A 20690-nucleotide genomic window follows, 5' to 3' on the forward strand; every position below is an offset into this window, starting at 1 on the left:
ACAAAAGTCTAGCTTCCAGACCCAAGAGGCCAGGATAAGCTTGAAAATCTGCAGAGCTGGAGGCAGATTCCCATTTAGTATTTTTTTCCAGGGCTCAGGTTTTTATTCCCACAGAGTTTTCCACTCCTAATGACGTTGTTACTTTATGTGGTGAAGGGTGGGTGGTGAAAGATGAAGTCTGCATTAGATAAAAGACACTTGGCAGTTAAAATTTCTGGATAAGTATAGGTTGGTAGCATAACAAAATCAGAAGCATATTTTGCTGTTTTGTTACATTGCTTTTGTGTGTAGTTTAACATAATAAAACAACATCTTTTAACAGCAAAAGCTCCTAGCAAAATTAGTGTGGCTTAGAATAGGGGCAATTACCAAAGGAACTTTACTGAGGGGATTAGTAACTCATTAAATCTTTTATCTTCAAGAAGAAAAGAATTTTTTTTTTTCCAATTCTTTTTTCTTAGGATTGAAGCACTTTGGATAAACCACTCCCCCCTCCCCTGCTTCCTAATTTATATATTTATTTATTTATGAAAATGAGTTGTGAAAGTTAGTCTCAGATAACTTTGTTAATTCGGTGTACCAGAAATTTTATTGAGATCTTGTTTTATAATTGGTAGTAACTGCTCAATTTTTTGCTATCAACCCACAATTGTAAAACTCCCCCTTTAAAAATTATTCAGGGGAAACGGAGGCTCAGGATTTAATGTGAGATTATACTGGACAGGCTTTTGTAGTTTAATTCAGGAATTGAACTCAAGATCTGTGTTTTCCAGTCTTCATAGGCAATCTGTGGTTGAATGTGAACGATTCCTTTAGTACTTTTTCATGTTTGAATCTTTTTTGATGAAGTCTAAGAGAAATTGGGAAGCAGAGCCATTTTTGTTAGTATATTATCCGTGGCTATCATAAACTGCAGATGATACCACTCCTATGGTTTTTTAAAAAGATTCCTTGTAATTTCTTCAAGATGAAGATGATTATTTTTTTATCATTATAGAGGCTTTTTTATTTTAAAAATCACTGGAAAGCACATGAATTTATTCCTGTTTCCAAAGAACAAATATATCAGTAATTAAAAGAATTTCCTCTAGAACTGTGTAATCTACTGTAAAAAAGGATACTTCTTAGCACTTCCGAGATCCTCACTCAAAGTTATCTATGCAGTTCAAAAAATTAAAATTTCAGAACATCTTGGAGATATTAACATTTTTTTTAGCTTTAATAGATGAGGAAACTAAGATACAGAAAGATGACATCTCCAGCCTTATGCTGTGCATAGAACCAGATATTGGAAGCATAAATCATTCTCGTCAAAATCTTTAAGAGGACATTTCTCTGCACCTTTACGTAAAGTTGTTCTTGTTTTCCTTTGATAGCTTCGTACTTTGCGTCATTAACAACAGTGCTTGTTTTTTACAATCATTTGATTGGGACAGGAGAGCAGATTAGTCTAGCCTAGGCAGAACTGAACAGGGGTCAGTTATCTAACAGGTGAAGGTGTGGGGTTGGGGCTCCATGTGCTCTCCTGCCTCACTCCTGCAAAAGGACTTCATTCTCCTTCATGTCATCTCCCAGTTTCTACCACTTGAACTAATATTTGCCACCTCCCAGAGGATTATCATGAATACTCATGAGTTTAATGTTGATAAAGTGCTTGTAGCCTTTTGGAAGCGAGGTCTTAAAATAAAAGAAAAGGGGCGCCTGGGTGGCTCAGTTGGTTAGGCGTCCGACTTCACGGTTCGTGAGTTCAAGCCCTGCATCAGGCTGTGTGCTGACAGCTCAGAGCCTGGAGCCTGCTTCGGATTCTGTGTCTCCCTCTCTCTCTGCCCCTGCCTAGCTCATGCTCGCTCTCTCTCTGTGTCAAAAATAAATAAACTTAAAAAAATTTTTTTTAAATAAAAAAATAAAATAAATTTTAAAAAATTAAAAAAAAAAAGGTCTTTTGTAAGCACGTGGTTAGTATTGGTCCCACTACCAGTGACAGATTTCTTGACTGGTCAGTAGGCACTCTTGGATGAGATGAACCATATCCCTATTGTGGTGAGGACAGATTCTGGAGTGAGTCCACTGCTGCCTCGAAAGTATATGTCTGGTTTGAAATGTTGAAGGCCAGGTGATCCTTACAGCAGCTACACAGGAACATCTCCTCATTGCTGCTGTTTCCTGCTAATTGGGTGGGTGGGGGGGGGGTGGCGCACAGCAGATGCCTCCCTCAAAACCCTCTCCCAGTGTTTGGCATACCATGCTGATCATCTTGGTAAACCCAGAAGAAAACTCCCGAAAGGCTAGTCCAGAATGTGACAGCTGGAGGTCATGACAGATAATCAGATTGGTTTATGAAATGTTAAGGATGAGTCATGTCACTCCTAAATGGATCGGCATCAATTTATTACACAAAACCAAACACTGAAGGAAGAAAAGCCTTTAGTCTCATTAAGGAACCCAGACAAAAATCCCACTTAATCCATCGTGCTTTTCCTTTTCCTCCAACTCAGCTGGTGTGCAGGTGTAGGGCAGCTTGGCAGAAGCTGTGAACATTTGGAAAAAGGAGTCATTACTGAAAGTCACTGACACACACTTCCCTTGGAATGCTGCTGATGTCATGGAAAACAGGGACCTTAGCAATAACCCCTAACAACCAGAGCTACAGTAAATAGTAAATGTTACCTCCACCAAGGCATTGGTTTTTAAAGAGTTTTAACAGGCCAGGGCTTGCCAGCCACAACTCATAAAAATGTTCTTATAATTTTACCCTACTCTCTAAAAGCACTGGATAACTGCTGAAGTTTCTCTGCCACTTGAGGACACAAAGCCAAATTTGTGTCAGTTTCAAGGTTCACTAATCAAAATTTACAGCACTTCTTTTCCAGTCCTCTTCATCCCCCCTGCCATGCTCATGGAGTTTGGCCTGGTAAATTTAATACTTTTTCAAAGAAGTCTCTTGTCTTACTGAGTTGCCTGAATTTCTGGTTATGGGGTGAATCTATGTGCTAGGTTTTGCCCAGTGTTTTATTAGCCTAGTGGTTAACCTAGTCTGGTTAATTTGTAACCCTTAATCTATAGGTTATATTCCAACCAATTTGAAGCAGTTGGGCAAGAGTGACATCCTATAGTTCAAACTCTGAACGAGGTGCATGGCAAAAGAACAAACGGCACATGCTGTCATACAGAACTGTCCAGAATGGTTACTGTCAACAGTATAAGAAAGCAAAAGAAGACACAGAACCAAGAGATCATAAGGAATTTTCTCCCTCAATTGGCTGTCTTTTAGGAGAAGAGGCTGGTGGGATATTACCATGTAACAAACGCAGCATGGCTTCTTTTAGACCTGTCCACACAGTGGGAAGAAGCAGAATGCTTGTATTCCTTTTGCGAGGCATTGTCAGGGTGACTATATAATTATCATCCAAACTAGAATACTTTGGAGAGTGCAGGATTGTACTAATGATTACTCTGGAGCAATAGAACTAGACTGGGACTGCCTCAGGCAAAGGGGGCACATGGTCCCCTCATCATTGTGCCAATGCACACGCAGCCCAAGCCTTTTGAGGAGGCAGTCTTGACAATGCCAGAGAAAGAAGACTCATCATGCAGTGTGGACTGTCTCACAAGAAAACAAGTCTAGTCTTAGAATTAGTAGGCTAAGTAATGAACTCTGTTACTGTAAGATGTCCCTAAGTTAAAACCTCAAGTAAAGTAAGCTTGAATTCACTCTTAATTTACCCAGTTTTGAACAGTTTTGAACATACTTTTTATTACTATTGACTAGTGGCTCTTAGAATGAAGTCTGAGATCCCTGGGGGTCTCAGGAGATCTTTCAAGGAATCTGTGGGGGTCAACTGTTTTCATCATAATATTAACACATTATATTTAGCTTTTTCATTCTCATTTTCTCACAAGCATACAGTGGAGTTGTCTAGAGGGCCTCTAAAGTATGATATTATAACAACTTGAATGAAGAACCAGATATCAGACTCCAGCTCTCATCTACGAAGCCAGACATTAAAGGGATATGTAAGAATGTACAATGCCATTCTTCTCACCAAATTATATTGTTTTAGAAAATAGTTATTCTTCATTAAATCATTATTTATGCTAAGATGTCATGGGTTTATTAGTGTTTTTTTTAAATGAATTAACAAATAAATGCTTTAAAAATTCATCAGTTTTCATTTCTAAGATGGTAAACATATCCCCTATAAATAAAAACTGTGAATCTTTAATGGTATTTAAGAGTGTGAATGGGTCCCAAGAGCAAAAAGGTTTTAGAAATGCTGCCCTAGACCTTTCTCATTCCCTGGAAGGAACATGCAGATACAGTGAGATGATAAATTTCCTGATGAGAGAGACCAGTTTATTCATTGTTGCATCTACTACAACACCTAGCAAGATGCCTTGCATGTTGTTAGTGCTCTGTGTAAACATGAAGACAAAGCTCCCAGAACTCTGAAATTTACCAGATTCTCTTATATCTGGGTGTTACATTAACATTATTGTTTGGTTTGTTTTAAGTCTTTGTTTTTTGCTATGTAATGTGTTCTAGTACTCTTTATTAAATAATCTTATTTTGACACAACTATGATGCCATTTTCATTACCCAGCATCTTGTTTCTGTAGCGTACAACTTTTAGATCTTATTCATCAGCCTGTTGATGCTATTTCTTTTTCAAAGACATAGTTAGCATCCCCCAATTTTTTGATACTCTTTTTTAACTATCATGGCTTGCTGTATCAAAGCAGCTGACTGTTGTTTCCTTCAAGAATTAACTCATCTTTCTGCATTTAAGATACCCTGCAGGTGTTTCTTCTTTCCAAGGAGAATGAGTTCTATATTGATGTGACTGCAGGTCCCCCATAGGGTTCCCCTGGGGCCCTTCACAATAACTGTGTGTCTCTTCAGAGTGATGTTGCCATTTTCTGGAATATGTCGACAGTCTGATTGTTGAGGATAGTGTCCATTCTTGCAGCAGATGCAGCAAAGAGAGGTGAAGCTTTTTAAAAAACGTCATAGACCATGGTTTCCATAGTACTGAAAAACACTTTTAGTAGAAGCCATAATTTGATACAAGATCGAATCCTTACTTATGACCTTACATGTAAACCAATATATATCCACCTGCCTCTCCACACTTACAAACTTCTTTGTAGAGTCCAAATCTTTTAAGTCTTTAAAGGTCACCTATTTCTTGAACAGGATTAAGAGTACACTTACCAAGATGAGGTCTGAGCAATGGAGAGAATTGTTGAATTACTATATATTGTATAGTGTATATATTGAATTACTATATATAGAGTGTATATATTGAATTACTATATATTGTATAGTGTATACTATATATTTTAGGTGTATATATTGTACACCTAAAACTAATATAATACTGTCAACTATACTGGAATTTAAAATTTTCACACATTTCTGAGAATGTGATTTTTCTCAATATTAGAAATTAGTTCCATTAGCAAAAAGGGAAAAATTATGAAATAATTTTTGTATATAGGTTCAACTGTGTCATAAAAAAACATTTCATGGGGTGCCTGGGTGGCTCAGTCTGTTAAGCGTCCGACTTCGGCTCAGGTCATGACCTCACTGTCCGTGAGTTCGAGCCCCGCGTCGGGCTCTGTGCTGACAGCTCAGAGCCTGGAGCCTGCTTCAGATTCTGTGTCTCCCTCTCTCTCTGACCCTCCCCTGTTCATGCTTTGTCTCTCTCTGTCTCAAAAATAAACATTAAAAAAAAATTAAAAAAAAAATTTTCATGTTTTTTTATAGTTTTTTCTTTCAAGTGAAAATATTATCTTCTGATTTTAAGATTTTTTTCTTGAGCTAGAAATACTGCTTTTTAAAATATCTGCTTAATTTGCTTCATCTCCAAGACCTGAAATTAATCTGCTACTTTGTAAATGAACATAGCAGGATATACTGAGGCGGCAGTTTATTTGGGTAGCAGCATTATTTTTATGATTTAATAATAATGGCCATTATATAGGACATGTGAAAGTTAAGATCTAAGTTTATGAAGCTAGTTTTTAATGACCTGCATTCTGCTTGGTTTTAGGTAGCATCTTCTCAGAGTACTATTAGTTATATAAATCTCCAAGTTTCTTTTTCTTGAGACCTAACATCTTGGGTAATGACTTACCAAACCTATGTTCGAAATTTTGATCAGAAAACAGAGGGGGCAAGGGAGAGAGAGGGAGGGGAAAAAGCATCACAATTCTTATTAAGTCCCCATTAAAAAAGGGATTGGCAAGGGGAGATTAGCATGTTGTGTGAGATGGAATCCTAAAGGAATACTGCTTTTTGTGAACAAGGCACTGGCAGGATGGGAATGGGAGAGCTGGATGTTTCTTTTGACTTCACTACTCTAAATAGCAGTGTGATTTCAGCAGATCACCTTACTTCTCTTAGCTGCTATTAGTTTCCCTAGCTGTAAAATGAGGCTGGATTAGATGGCCTCTAAGGTCCCTTTCAGATCATCTAATTCTACGATTTGTTTTGTACTCTGTCAGAATTTCATGTTCTTGAAGTCCCTAGTTGACAAATACGGTGTGGGAGGAAATGACACAGTTTTGAATAACCAAAATGGATTTTGTCCGCACTTATGTGCTAATCCCCAAAGAAGAAGAAAATACAAACGAGCCAGGGGCCAAACATGAAAATGGTGACAGTGAGGAAAACATTGAAGCAGACAGCTGAAAGCTTCATATCCTGGCCCGCCTGCCATGAGAAAGGCTGAGCCTGCCAAATCCTTCAGGCAATCAAGGCCAGAACTTTGGCTAGCTCTTATTTTGAGCGCCACCCCCCCCCCCCCACCATACCACATGTACAAACCACACAGGAAAATTGTCTCTTTCTCTCTCTCTCTCTTCATATTTGTGCCTTTTGGCTATACTTCAATGTATGCCAAGTTCTTGCCTAATCCCCTTCCTTCCAGCTGTCACTATATTCAGCCTGTTGCTCTCCGGGGCTTGAGAAGCAGCTGCAGTCTTCAGTGGGGGCACAGGGGTGGTGGCCTTGGTGGTGGGGTGTCGTTAGGGTGTGTAGTCAGTCAGAACTAAGACACTTTTACCTGGTTTATGGACATTTCCAACAGTGTTCTCACTCTCCTTCCTTGGCAAATGTCAGAACTGATGGCTTTAATTTTTTTTCCCCTTCCCTTCCTCCTTGGGGAGGTTTATCCCCCTTCCACATTCCTCAGCCTTTTTGTCTGCGAACATCCTGTGGAAGATTTGGTTTGTCTTAGGTTCTTTTGCCAGACTGCTCATCGTCTTTTATTTATTTTTTTCTTTTTTCCACATAAAGCATATTTATCTATTGAGAGAGCTAAAGATGGATAACCAGAGCCTCTGTACTCTCTCACAAGACTAGAAGTTGGATCCCTTCTCGTCTCTGACAGTGTATCCCAAACCATTAGGTCTTCCAAGGCCCAGAGAGCTCTTGGCCATTCGCTGCCTGTCAGGCCTCAGTTGGTGGAGAGCTGGCTCTAGAACGCTTTCACCTCTGGCCTGTGCCATGTTCCCACGGAGATTGCTTGCATACACCTCCTATTGGCTCTCTGTGATGGCAGCTGAGCAAAGAGGCCCTTGGTTCTCATCCTTTTAGAAAACCAAGAAAGAATCAGTGAATCTTATTGAAGAATCTTGTCTGAATATAAGGAGAAGCCATGTATTAGGAAGGTTTTAAATTGCCGCACTGTGCACAGACTGACTTTTCTGGCCTGAATGTTAGAAGGAAAACAAAACAAAAATCCTACACAGTCATTATCTTTTGAGCATTTCCCTTTTGTTCATGAATAGAGCTCTTTTAGACACAATGGGTTGTTCTTCTCTGCCACTCTTTCTAGAAACTCCATCAACTCTCTTGCCCTATGCCTGGTTGTGCCAGTTCATACCTCTTTTTTTTTTTTTTTTAATGCTTTTTTTTGAGAGAGACAGAGACAGAATGCAAGTGAGTTAGGGGCAGAGAGAGAGGGAGACACAGAATCCAAAGCAGGCTCCCTATCAGCTGTGCTGACAGCTCAGAGCCTGACGCGGGCCTCGAGCTTATGAGCTGTGAGATCATGACCTGAGCCAAAGTTGGACGCTCAACCGACTGAGCCACGCAGGTGCCCCCATACCTCTTTTTATGTAAGAGGAACCCCACATAGTCTTCAGAGCCTTGTGAAAAAAACAAAACTCAAAGTGTGCCCCGTATGTGGGTTTGTCTGATGGTTTCTCATGTCTGTGTGTATTTTATTTCGTATAATTTACATGTTAATTGGTATTAAATTCAAACAGGTGAGTCTTGTCAAAATTTTTGGTGATAGGATCTTGTTTAACTTTGTACATACCATATAAAGTCTGTTTATTTATATTGGGGATACAATACTACTACATTTATCTTTCATTTCTGCCTATTTTCCTCAGTCCTGGACTTGTTTGCCTGTGTTGTTCCTAATACCCAAGTGATCCTCTGTCACTCATCCTTTCCCCCCAGTCCATGTATTTTTGCATTGTGACTGGAAGGGCCCTCAGATTTTGACCATCCAAGCTCTTCATTTTATAGATGACAAAAAGTAAGCCTGCAAAAGGGACATTTTTAGGCCAAGGTCACATACCTGCTAAAGCCTAGGCTCACAAGTGTTTTTTTACTATACTACCCCAGGCTCCACATGTCAGGAATTTTCCAAAGCATTAGACTAGTAATAACTACTTCAACAGCTAGTGAGTGCATGCTACTGGAAAGGGCACAGGTTTTGGAGCCACATTTGGGTTTGGATATCTTGTGCTACCCTCTACTGGCAGGGTAAATTGGGCAAGTAACTAAAACTTGTGGGGATTCTTTCATCCTTCTTAATATGGGAATAATAACAATGATACATTCAGGTTATTATAAGTATTGGATTGTATAATCTGTATAAAGTACCCATCATACATATGTTTAATAAATTAGTTACAAAAAGCTGATCATAGGGAAATGTTATATGCAGAAATAATTTAAAATAGGTATTTTATAACTGGCTACTCTGACCCTCTCTTATTCAATAGTATTCCCCTAAACTCAGCATTGAAGTATGAATGAAATGAGTTGTCTGGAAATGAATTCCTGCAAGTTATTTATACCATGACTGTGATTCATGCATTTCCCTTTTCTCTATGGCTTTCATCTGTACTTGGCTGCAGTGTATCTTGTCCAAAAATTTTTGTACAAGTTTGAACTCACCCAAAGAAGACATCTGGAGTGTACTTGGGTTTATCCCCTGCTTTTTTTTTTTTTTAGCTAAACACTAGGATATAAATCTAAAATATAATTTATATAGAAGGTTATATTCATATTTTTGAGAAGTTTGAGGTCTTTAGTGTTATTCTGAAACTCATTGAATTATGTAATGAATGGCTTCAATATAAAATTATATGTACCTGTTTGGAGTATAGGTAGAAGTTATCACGCTCAACACAAAGGGGCCCAAGATTGCTTTGTTAGAAGGAAGCAGAACTACGTTGTCCGAACCCAGTAGTATGGAGACAAGGAACGAGTTAGAAAACAAAAGCTAAGATTGAATTAGCAAAGGCCAGAAGCAGCAAAAGAATGTTTGGAAGCTTCAGAATTAGTGATTCAGGAGAATTTCAGTTGAGGGCTTCTCAGATTGCATAAATGTCGTTGGCTGACTGGAATTCACTTAAGACTGAAGTGTATGGAAGGATTTTAAGAAACTAGATAGAATGAATTTTACCTCCCTAATAAAGAGAGGGCTCCGGAGAAGGAGTTTTGGCTTCAATTTTAGACAAATATTAAGTGAAACTAGAAAGAGACACTATGTGCTTTGCACACGGTGGGGTCCTCCTTCTGGAACCCTTGATTGCCAAGGGACTTTCAAGCTCATATAATTTGGTCCATAACTATGATTAGACATGCAAAAGATGTACACACTCTTAGAGTTTCCTTGATTACTTTTTCAGTAAGATGAAAGTGAAAGAGAATGTAGCAGTGATTAAGGATCAAACGTTTGTTCCTTGTGCCTGTTCATACCTAATGTCCTGCATTAGATTAAGAGCCTTGGTCCAGTAGTTTCTTAAAGATAAAAAGTATGCATGATTTTGAAAGGATATTGGACAATCAAGTATGGCCAGGAAGTAGAAGGTGCTATTTTGCTATATTATGGGTTCATCCAGATGGGATCAAACCAGAGGAATTTGGCAAGCATTGGGACTCACCACTTAGAACCACACTGGAATAGTTGTGGTAGCAAAAGAATTTCTCCAGGAGTCTTATTCCACTTGAGGCATAACAGCCAAAGATTCCTGGCTCTTGAGGGGAGAGTGCCAAAGTTGATAAATTTTAGAACGATCAACTGAAGTCTATAAATTCAGGAGAAATAGTTCAATTAGATGACACCGGGACTATGTATTCCCATAGTTTTCAGACAGAAGAAATACTGTGAGTAAATGTGTCTTCATAATTTGCTCTTCCCTAATCTCATGTCCACCCATCAAGATTTAACATACTACAGTTTAATAAATAAGAAGATTATAAAAGAATATTACTTTAATAGCTTGTGTTTGGCATCTTCTCTGTTCTTCTTGATATTCTGACATATTATGTATGGCATTTTTACAGGAAATTCTGACATATTATATATGCCATTTTTATAGGAATAACTTGTTTCATTGTGCTTTGCAGATATTACATTTTTTACAAATTGGAAGGTTTGTAACAACCCCACGTCAAGCAAGTCTATTGGCACCATTTTCCCAGCAGCATTTTCTCACTTTGTGACTCTGTCATATTTTGGTAATTCTCACAATATTTTAAACTTTCTCATTATTATCTTTGTTACAGTGATCTGTGATCAATGATCTTTGATACTACTATTAGAATTGTTTTGGGGTGCTTTGAACCTCATTCAACCTTGCCATTTTTTAAAGCTTTCTGGCAAGGCTTCTCCATGGCCTAACATTTGCCTTCCTGTTTAATCATTCTCTGAGCCTTTTTATACTCTAGTAAAGTGAATTACACCTGCCAGTATACCTTATCATCCTCAGTCTTTCTTATTCCTTGTAATCTGATGTCTATCCCTATATCATCCAGTCGTATCCCCTTCAAGTGCTTGCCCAGTCCACTGACTTACACACATTAGGTTTTCATTAAGTATTTGTACTTAATGAGAATGAAAAAGTGTTCTTTATATTTTTTAAATGTTTATTTTTATTATTTATTCTGAGAGAGAGAGACAGAGAGAGAGAGACAGAGACAGAGAGAGAGAATGCACATGAATGGGGAAGGGGCAGAGAGAGAGGGAGAGGGAGAGAATCCCAAGCAGGCTCCATGCTCTCACCAGAGCTCAGCCTAGGGCTCAATTTCATAAACCATGAGACATTACCTGAGCCAAAATCAAGAGTCCGATGCCCAACTGACTGAGCCACCCAGGCACCCCAGTTCTTTATATTTTAAATATCATGGAGAGAGACTTACAACACAGCAGGAAGGAACTGTGACTGAAGAATCAAACATGAGACCAAAATTGGGAGCTTTAAAAATATTTTTAATAGCTTTGGTGAGTCATAATTGACATCCAATAAACAGCACATATTTAGCACAATTTGATAAGTTTTAATATATGTATACACACAGGAAATCATCAGCACAATCAAGATAATGAACATATCCATTATCCCCAAAAGTTGCCACATGGCTATTGTAATCCATTTCTCCCAGCCCTCTCCACCTTTATCTCCTCTTGCACTGATCTGTTTTGTCAATCAAGATTTGTTTGCATTTTCTAGAGTCATACACAAATGAAATCATATGGTATAAACTCTTGGATCTGGCTTTTTCACTCAGTGTAATTATTTTGAGATTCATCCATGGTGTTACATGTATTAATACTTCATTCCTTTTTATTGTTAAATAGTATTCCACTGCATGCATATACCACAATTTGCTTATCTGCTCACCTATTGATGGACATTTTGGGATCTTTCCAGTTTATGGCAATTACAAATAAAGTCACTATGAACATTTGACTACAAATAGTTGAATGTAGGTATGCTTTCTTTTCTTATGAGTAAATAACCGGGAGTAGAATGGCTAGATTATAGGATAGTGTGTGTTTAGCTTTGTAAGAAACTGCCAAACTGTCTTCCAAAGTGACCGTATCATTTTGCATTCCCACCAGCAATGAACTAGAGTTCCTGTTTTGTCACCAGTATTTGATGATTTCAGTGCTTTGAATTTCAGCCATAGGTGTATAGTGGTATCTCATTGTTTAATTTGCAGTTCCCTAATGACATGAAGTTAAACATCTTTTCATATATTTATCTGTCCTCTGTATATCTGCTTTTGTGAGGTGTCTATTCAGATCTTTTACCTATTTTTAAATCAGATTATTTTCATACTGTTGAGTTTTAAGAGTCCCTTGACTATTTTAGATACAAGTCCTTTATCCAATATGTGTTTTGCAGATATTCTTTCCCAGATTGTGGTGTGTCTTTTCTTTCTTTTAATAAGTGTCTTTTGCAGAGAAGTTTTTAACTATAATGAAGTCCAAGTTAACATTTTTTTCTTTCATGGATAGTGCTTTTGGTGTTATATCAAAAAATTCATTGCCAAGCCCAAAGTCACCTAGATCTCCTATGTTATATTTTAGAAGTTTTATAGTTTTGTGTTTTATATTTAGTCTATCATTCATCTTGAGTTAATATTGTGAAGGGTGTAAAGTCTGTGTCTAGATTCTTTTTTTTTTCATGTGAATGTCTAGTTTGTTCCAGTACCATTTGTTGAAAAGTCTATCCTACATGAAATTGCCTGTGCTCTTTTGTCAAAATCCAGTTAACTATATTTATGTGAGTCTATTTCTGGGCTCTCTATTCTGTTTCACTGGTGAAATTATCTATTCTCTCACTGATACCACACTGTCGTATTACTGTAGCTTTATATTGTCTTGAAGCCTGATAGTTTCAGTCCTCCAACTTTGTTTTTCTTATTCAATATTATGTTGGCATTATGGGTCTTTCTGCCTTTCCATATAAACTTTAGAATTGATTTGTGTATATTCATAAAGTAACTTGCTGGGAATTTGATTGGATCTAGATCAAATTGTGAAGAATCAACATCTTGACAATAGTGAGTCTTCCTATCTGTTACCATGGAATATCTCTTCATTTATTTAGATCTCCTTTGAATTTTTTCATCAGAGTTTCCTCATATAGATCTTGTATACACTCTGTACAATGATCTTGTTCATTACCTAAGTGTTTCTCTCTCTCTTTTATAAGCTTATTTATTTATTTTGAGAGAGAGAGGGAGAGAGTGAGAGAGAGAGAGAGAGAGAGAGAGAGAGAGAGAGAGAATCCCAAGCAGCGATTTCACCAACAGTGAGATCATGACCTGAGCCAAAATCAAAAGCTGGATGCTTAACTGACTGAACCACCCAGGTGCCCCCACCCCCCTCACTTCTTTTGATGCCAGTGTAAAATGTTGCATTTTATTAAAAAATTTTTTTTAGTGTTGTATTTATTTTTGAGAGTGAGAGACATAGCGCAAGCAGGGGAGGGGCAGAGAGAGTGGGAGACACAGAATCCAAAGCAAGCTCCAGGCTCTGAGCTGTCAGCACAGAGCCCAAGGTGGGGTTTGAACCCATGGACCATGAGGTCATGACCTGAGCTGAAGTCGGATGCTTAACTGACTGAGCCACCCAAGCACCCTAAAATGTTGCATTTTAAATTTCAGATTCCAGTTGTTCATCACTGGAATGTAAGGAAACAATGGATTTTTGTACATTAACCTTATATCCTGTCTTCTTTTGGATTGACTATTTTTTTATAATTTCATTTTACCTCCTTTGTTGCCTCATTAGCTATAATTCTTTGTTTAGTTACTTTTCTGATTTCTTTAGGACTTATCTTTAACTTACCACAGTCTGTGTGAAACTTAGAGTGGCCTTACTCTAGTTGTCATACATTTTACTTACATATAAGTTACACATTAATTATAAATCCTACAATACAGTTTTGTTTAATCAATTATCTTACAATATATTTAAATAATAAGAAAGATATCATGTATATATTTACCAGTAACTACCATTTCCATTGTTCTTTATTCCTTTGTGTAGATGCCATCTACAATTTCCATCTGATGTTATTTAACTTTTGCCTGAAAGACTTATTTTATCTTTTATTGTGCGTTAGGTCAGCTTTGAGTGTCTGAAGAGGTTTTTATTTTACTTTTGTTTTTGAAAGATAGTTTTTCTGAGAATGATTTCTGGTGATAAATTATTTCAGCTTTGAGTGTCTGAAGAGGTTTTTATTTTACTTCTGTTTTTGGAAGATAGTTTTTCTGAGAATAGAATTCTGGGTTGACAGTTTTCTTTTTCAGTTTTTTAAAGTTGTTGCTCCACTAAATTTTACTTTTGTTGTTTCCAACTAGAAACTGCACTCATCTTTATTTGTGTTTCTCTGTACATAACACATTTTCCTTTCTCATGTTCCTTTCAATTTTTTCTCTTTTCATTGGTTTTGAGCAGCTTAATTATCATGTACCTTCATGTGATTTTTTTCATGTTTTTTTATGCTTGGGGTTTGTTGAGCTTTTTTGGTAGGTGGATTTATAGTTTTCATCAAATTTGTAAAAATGCTGGCCGTTATTTTTTCAAATATTTTTTTCTTCTCTCGTTACCTCCTCTTCCTTGGGGACTCCTGTTATATATATATTAAGTCACTTGAAGTTGCCCTATAGCTCACTGATGCTCTTTTTGTTTTTGTTAAATTTTTTTCTGTGTTTCATTTTGGATATTCTCTATTGTTATTCCTTCAAATTCACTAATAGTTATTATTTATATCTGTTGCTCCTAGTTCCTATTGTGTTTTCTCGTTCTTCATCGTATAATCAAATTCCATCCAGTGTATTTGTTATTTCATACATTGTATTTTTTTATCTCTAGAAGTTTGATTTTGTTTTGTTTTGTTTTAGTATCTGTAACTTAACTCTTAAAACGCATGGCATATAGTTATAGTAATTATTTAATGTCCCTGTCTGCCCATTCTAGCATCTTTGTCAGTTCTGAGTCCATTTCTATGGACTTTTCTCCTCATTATGGTCTTAGTTTCCTGCTTCTTTGCATGCCCGGTTATCTGATTGGATACCAGACATTGTGAATTTTACCTTCTTGGGTGCTGTATATTTTTGTCTTCCTACAAATCTTGAGCTTTGTTTTGAGATGCAGTTAAATCAGTTGGAAACAGTTTGATCCTTTTGAATCTTGCTTTTAAGAACAGTTTTGGTAACACCAGAACCATTTAGTTTGAAACTAATTATTGTCCACTATTAAGGCAAGACCCTTGTGGGTGGGTTCCCAGTGCTTCCTGAATTATAAAGTTTTCTCAGCTAGTTCATGGGAATAGCCCTGTGTGAATGCCAGCTACTCTTCTCTATACTCCTTTGAGATCATTCTCTCCCTTGCCTCAAGTGGTTTCCTCACATGTCTGCACTAATCAGCACTCTGCTGAATATTTGAGGGAGACTCTCCACAATCTCTCTTGTGAACTCTGGTGCCTTGTTTTTTCCAGATCCTCAGCTTCATCTCCTTACTTCAGGGAGTCTGGACTTTACTTGGGTTCCCTCTCCCTGCACCATGCCCTGGAAATTCTTTCAAGGCAGCAAACTGGGGCAGTCCGTGGAGAGCTCTCCTTGTTTGTTTTCCATTTCTCAGGGATCACTGTCCTTTAGTGCTTGATGTTCAGTGTCTTTAAAAAAAAGTTTGTCTCATATGTTTTGTCTTTTAAAAAGCTTTTTGGTTGTTTTAGGTGATAAGGTAAATTTGGTCCCTTTTACTCCATCTTGGTCAGAAACAAAAGGGCTTCTTTTAAGTTTTCAAAGGTGGTTTTAGCAATGACCGATAGCAAAACAGGGAGTCTCTAAGTGAAATATCCATGATGTTTCATCATAAATTGAAAGTTTGGAAGGAGAATTAATCTCAGAATTACCCTTTATCTATTCTTCCTTCTACTCAGATCCTTCACAAATATCTCCCTAATGAAATTCCTTTCATACATTATTGACCACATTGATGGGTAGATTATTGAATCTGGAAGGAAAAGATGTACAAAAGTCACTAGAGTTGTAAGTTTCATAGAATCTATTATGTAAAAAGGAAATGGTGCAAAGGGAACCAAGTTGGTATCATTGCACAGTATTTTAATTTCTTTTTAAACATTTTTTAAAATATTTATTCATTTTTGAGGAGAGAGAGAGAGGGAAGCCAGGAAGGGCAGAGAGGGAGACAGAGAATCCAAAGCAGCCTCTGAGCTGTCAGCACAAAGCCTGACACGGAGCTCAAACCCACAAACCGTGAGATCATGACCTGAGCTGAAGTTGGACACTCAACTGACTGAACCACCTGGGGACCCCAGTTTCTTGATACCAGTAAATAGTTGTGATATTTTTGTTTTTGCTTGTTTTGCTTTTTTTTTTCTTTTTTTGTGCTTCACTGGGAAGCCCAAGTGATCTTTGGCAAGAAAAGAAGCAGGGAAAAAATATCAGAAAGTTAAAGAAATGTGATTATCTCCTTCCTGTTCTTACAGCCCCTATAATGTCAGCCAAGTCAATAAATGCTTGCAAAAATCCAGCTGGAATGTGATAAGGTAGTTGTTGCAACTGCTTTCTCCTTTTATAGATAGTTTAAAAAGTAGAAAAGTTCAGTGAAAAACAGCAGTTAGTAGAATGCAACTGTGAATCTAGTAGAAGTGTGAGTTTCAAATTGACTAAATCCTCAGAGTAGATAGAGGCCCTTCTAAGTTTGACTAGCAACACACAAAGACCTGGAGTTCATCTGCCCAGTTTATGTGGTTAATTAGCACTTAGAGTTTCCTCAATAGGGGCGAGTGAAGTAAAAGCTAGATAATATCTTATAAGATCTTTTTTTTTCTTTCTGTCTTGTACTTCTTGGAAGAGGGGCTTGGACTATTGAATTGGAAGGGAACAATTAAAACAGACTTTAAAATGAAGCCCTGACATGCTGGCTGCTTGCCTGCTCTGTCGGGGCAGCTCTGGTTCCAGGGAGACAGAATGCCTTTTTGTTTGTTTGTTTGTTTCCAGACAATTTCCTGCGTCATCACATTTTTTTTTTGAGCCAAGTGTTTGAGGTTGGTGATGTTGACAGAGCCCTGGAGAATGGAAGGAGTTCATCTCCACAGACAAAAGCTTTGTATTTCAAGTTTAAAAATTCCAGAATATTTTTCTATTATATTGCTATTCTTAGTTTTTTTATGCCCCTTTGTGGGGGAAGACTGGTCTCCCCTGTATCTAATTTTCAGCCTTTAGGTGGGTCCCTCTTGTAAGTCAAGAAAGCACGTTAGAAAAACCATTCCTCTTGGCATTTATGAAACTTGCAATAGCATATCTTGCTCTGCTAAGTAGTACATGCAGTATGCCCAGAAGGCTTAGGGTTATTATTAGTAGTAGTAGTGGTATATGTTCTATATTTATTCATATTTAATTTCACTATAATAGGGTCATTGCATACCAGGTGACATTTATTCAGGAAGTATTGGGGAAAATATAAAATATAGTTGAGCTATAATGAATTATGATGATTTACACTTATTAACAAATTTCCTTTTATTAGTAAGTTACCCAAGACTGCTTTTGACAGTTTGAAAACAGAAACGTTGATACTTTTTTTTTTCCTGGTAAGATTTTGAACTCTTTTAAGTAAAGTATAAACTCTTGTTCAGAATTAAGTCCTTAACCTGTCTCCATAGCACCTCTGATTGAAAGAAGTTGTTGCAGTTTATAAAGGACTTATTTGTGGTAGGTGGAAGTGGTGGTGTTGGGGAGGTGGGAATTGGGGGAGGAGGGAGTATGAAGTACCCAAATATTTATCTAGCTTCTATTATGTGCCAGGGGCTAGGCTAGACATCTGTATGTTATCCTTTTATAAACTGCCATTTCTGAATCTATGAAAATGGCCCTCATGATTAGGTGGGATTTAGAGAAGAACTAGAAAATATTATTTTTTTAACCTATACTTATAAAAGAGTGCTATTAAAAGCTCATTTAACGTGAGTGCTTCTTTTTCTTCCTCTGCTTTAGATTTAAACTCTTTTTCTATAAGCTAATCAATACACAACATTCTTAAGCATGTTATATGAAAGGAGTGGCATTATGAAACGTGGGGACATTACATAGAGTAATACAATAAAAGGTAAAGGATTAAGTAGTCTAAGAATTTTAGAACTAAAAATAATTTTCAAAACCACTTGGACCATTAATTTCATCTGGCAGTCGAGAAAACTGTTGCCCTGAAGCATATCAGCCTTGCCCAAGAGAGCCCATTAATGCAGACAGAAGAGAACCTAGGTTGTTTAACTGCCAGTTCACTCTTCTTTCTACTGTATCCTAATTCTGTTTCCTGCCTTACTTTAGAAGCAGCAATCCACACGAGCTTTACATCCTGAATACGAACAATAATACTAGCAATAACAAACTATTATGTTTAAAAATATAGTTTACACCTCTTGGTTGGTTTCTGTTTGGTTTGTCAAAAGGCTTTAGGGAGCCAGGTATTAGATAGGACATGGCCTCACCTATTATTTTCAAAATTGGAGAAAAGTAATTCTAGAAGAATCCCCTTAGATGAGCTTTTAAACTATGCATTTAAATGTGTAGGTAGTTGTACTCTCTGCTATGATGGTCCTAGAAGACATTGCTCAGGTCACAGCTTATTATTTTTGAGGCCATAGAAAGGGAAAGAGGCTTTGCCCTGATGTATCCCATGAAATGAATAACAGGCAACATTTAGGGAAACCTAGTTGATAGAGACTATTCTCACCACACTCTTTCCATGGCCCTTTTTCTCCTTCCCCCACACCGTTTAAACTCGCCTTGACTAAATGCAATGAACAGGAACCATTGTATGAATCGGAAGGAAAGTGTCTTAAATATATGAAGTTATAATGACTTGGTAAGTGCTATAAAAATATTCTGCAACTGAGTTAGAAATTGCATCATCCATGCCTGTGGCACTATGGACTGGGCCCAAACGGTGTAATTCTCCAGTGTAATACTGAAGTAATTTTTTGCATCTGCCAAGTAAATAGTTTAAATTTCAAACCTGTGAAATGGCAAGCTATAATTGTTCAATTCCAGTGAACCACAGGTGTATTTAATTTCCTTCCTTTACTTCTCGCTGTCTTTTTTAGGTAGGCCGAACCAACTAAATAAAGATTGTGCTCTTGTATGAATCTACAAGGTGAGCTTTAAAGTCAGTCAATATATTTGAATGCCTACATATTATAGAGCACTTTTAAAAGTACAAACTCCTTAATAGAGTGAAAGTCCATTTTATTTAGAGAAAATCATTTTCACTCACATATGTTATAATAATGATAGAAGTGGCATATGGTAATGACAGAGCATGGGGAGTCAGAAAATATGGATTTTTGCCCTATTAATTTTTCATTTGATCTGGCTTGAATCATTTCCTTTTTCTCTAATTTTTGTATCTGCTAAAGGTGAATAATAATACTTCCATTCACCACATAGAGGTGCTGGGAGAATGAAAGATAAATTCTCCAAAGCACTTTGAACTGCTTAAAAGAAAAACTTTTAAAAATAAAAGTTTCTTTTGCTATCTTGTTATTTCTTATGTTCAGATACCACAGTAAGTGTTAGAAGAGGCTTGAAAGATTTGGCTATTTTTCATAACCCTTTTTTAAAAATTTTTATTAAAAATTTTTTTTTAACATTTATTTATTATTGAGAGACACAGAGCGTGAGCAAGGGAGGGGTAGAGAGAGGGGGAGACATAGAATCTGAAGTAGGCTGCAGACTCTGAGCAGTCAGCACAGAGCCTGATGCGGGGCTCGAACTCACAAACTGCGAGATCATGACCTGAGCTGAAGTCGGTCTCTCAACCAACTGAGCCACCCAGGCGCCCCTCATAACTCTTATTTGTAGGTAAGGAGATTTGTTATAATTCCCTGTGTTTTACAAACAAGGAAATTAAAGCCCCAAAAGATTTGTTTACTTTTGGGCCTAAAGTGAAAACCCTTTATGAGAATTGGGGGAAATTAGTGGGATTATAGATGTAGTAACATTGGCCATGAGTTGATAATTATTGAAGCAGTTAATGAGTATATGGGGGATCATTATACTATCTTGTATACCTTGTATATGTTTCAAATCTTACATAATAAAAAGTTTAAAAAAGATAATAGTACCTGTTTTTATTTACAAAGGCCTTTTAAAAAGCTACTGAGCCTCTCTGTCTCTGAGGCATGGAGAATTCTTTATTTCTTAGGTTCAGCAAAAAGGAAAAAAAAATTGAAAAATATCTTATATGTATGAACCTGTGAGCATTGACATTGTAGTTTTTCATATTCAATTTTTACATTCTATTTCCAGTGCTTTCTAAACCACTCGCTGCTTTTGGAACTTTTAACTTAATATGCTATTTTAAAAGAATTAATAGATTTTTTTTTTCTTATGCCTGTTCTAGACACTTGTCACCTCTTTGTCATCATCGATTTTAGATTTTCATTTTCCTATTTCTGGAAATTGTTGGGAATTATAAGCAGTCACTTATTAACTCGATTATTTTATGCTTCAGTGGACTTGTCAGTGGGTGGCCTGTGAATTATGTCAACTTTAGAGACACAGATCAACCATGCTACCCTATACTCATGACAGAAAGCTGCTGACCTCCCCATTGCAG

The 20690-nt window shown here is 37.1% G+C and overlaps 1 protein-coding gene and 1 long non-coding RNA gene across 6 annotated transcripts in view; both read left to right on the top strand.

Moving 5' to 3' along the window:
• Nucleotides 1-20690, top strand: part of RAD51B (RAD51 paralog B) — a 644260-nt gene that overhangs the window by 262915 nt on the left and 360655 nt on the right. The gene's annotated exons all lie outside the window — the stretch shown is intronic.
• Nucleotides 4036-16940, top strand: LOC131517394 (uncharacterized). The gene is made up of 3 exons (XR_009264573.1): nt 4036-4985; nt 10658-10768; nt 11889-16940. It is a non-coding gene; the product is annotated as an uncharacterized LOC131517394 (long non-coding RNA).

Source organism: Neofelis nebulosa, chromosome 7 (genome assembly GCF_028018385.1).
Source record: "Neofelis nebulosa isolate mNeoNeb1 chromosome 7, mNeoNeb1.pri, whole genome shotgun sequence".
Lineage (NCBI taxonomy): Eukaryota > Metazoa > Chordata > Mammalia > Carnivora > Felidae > Neofelis > Neofelis nebulosa.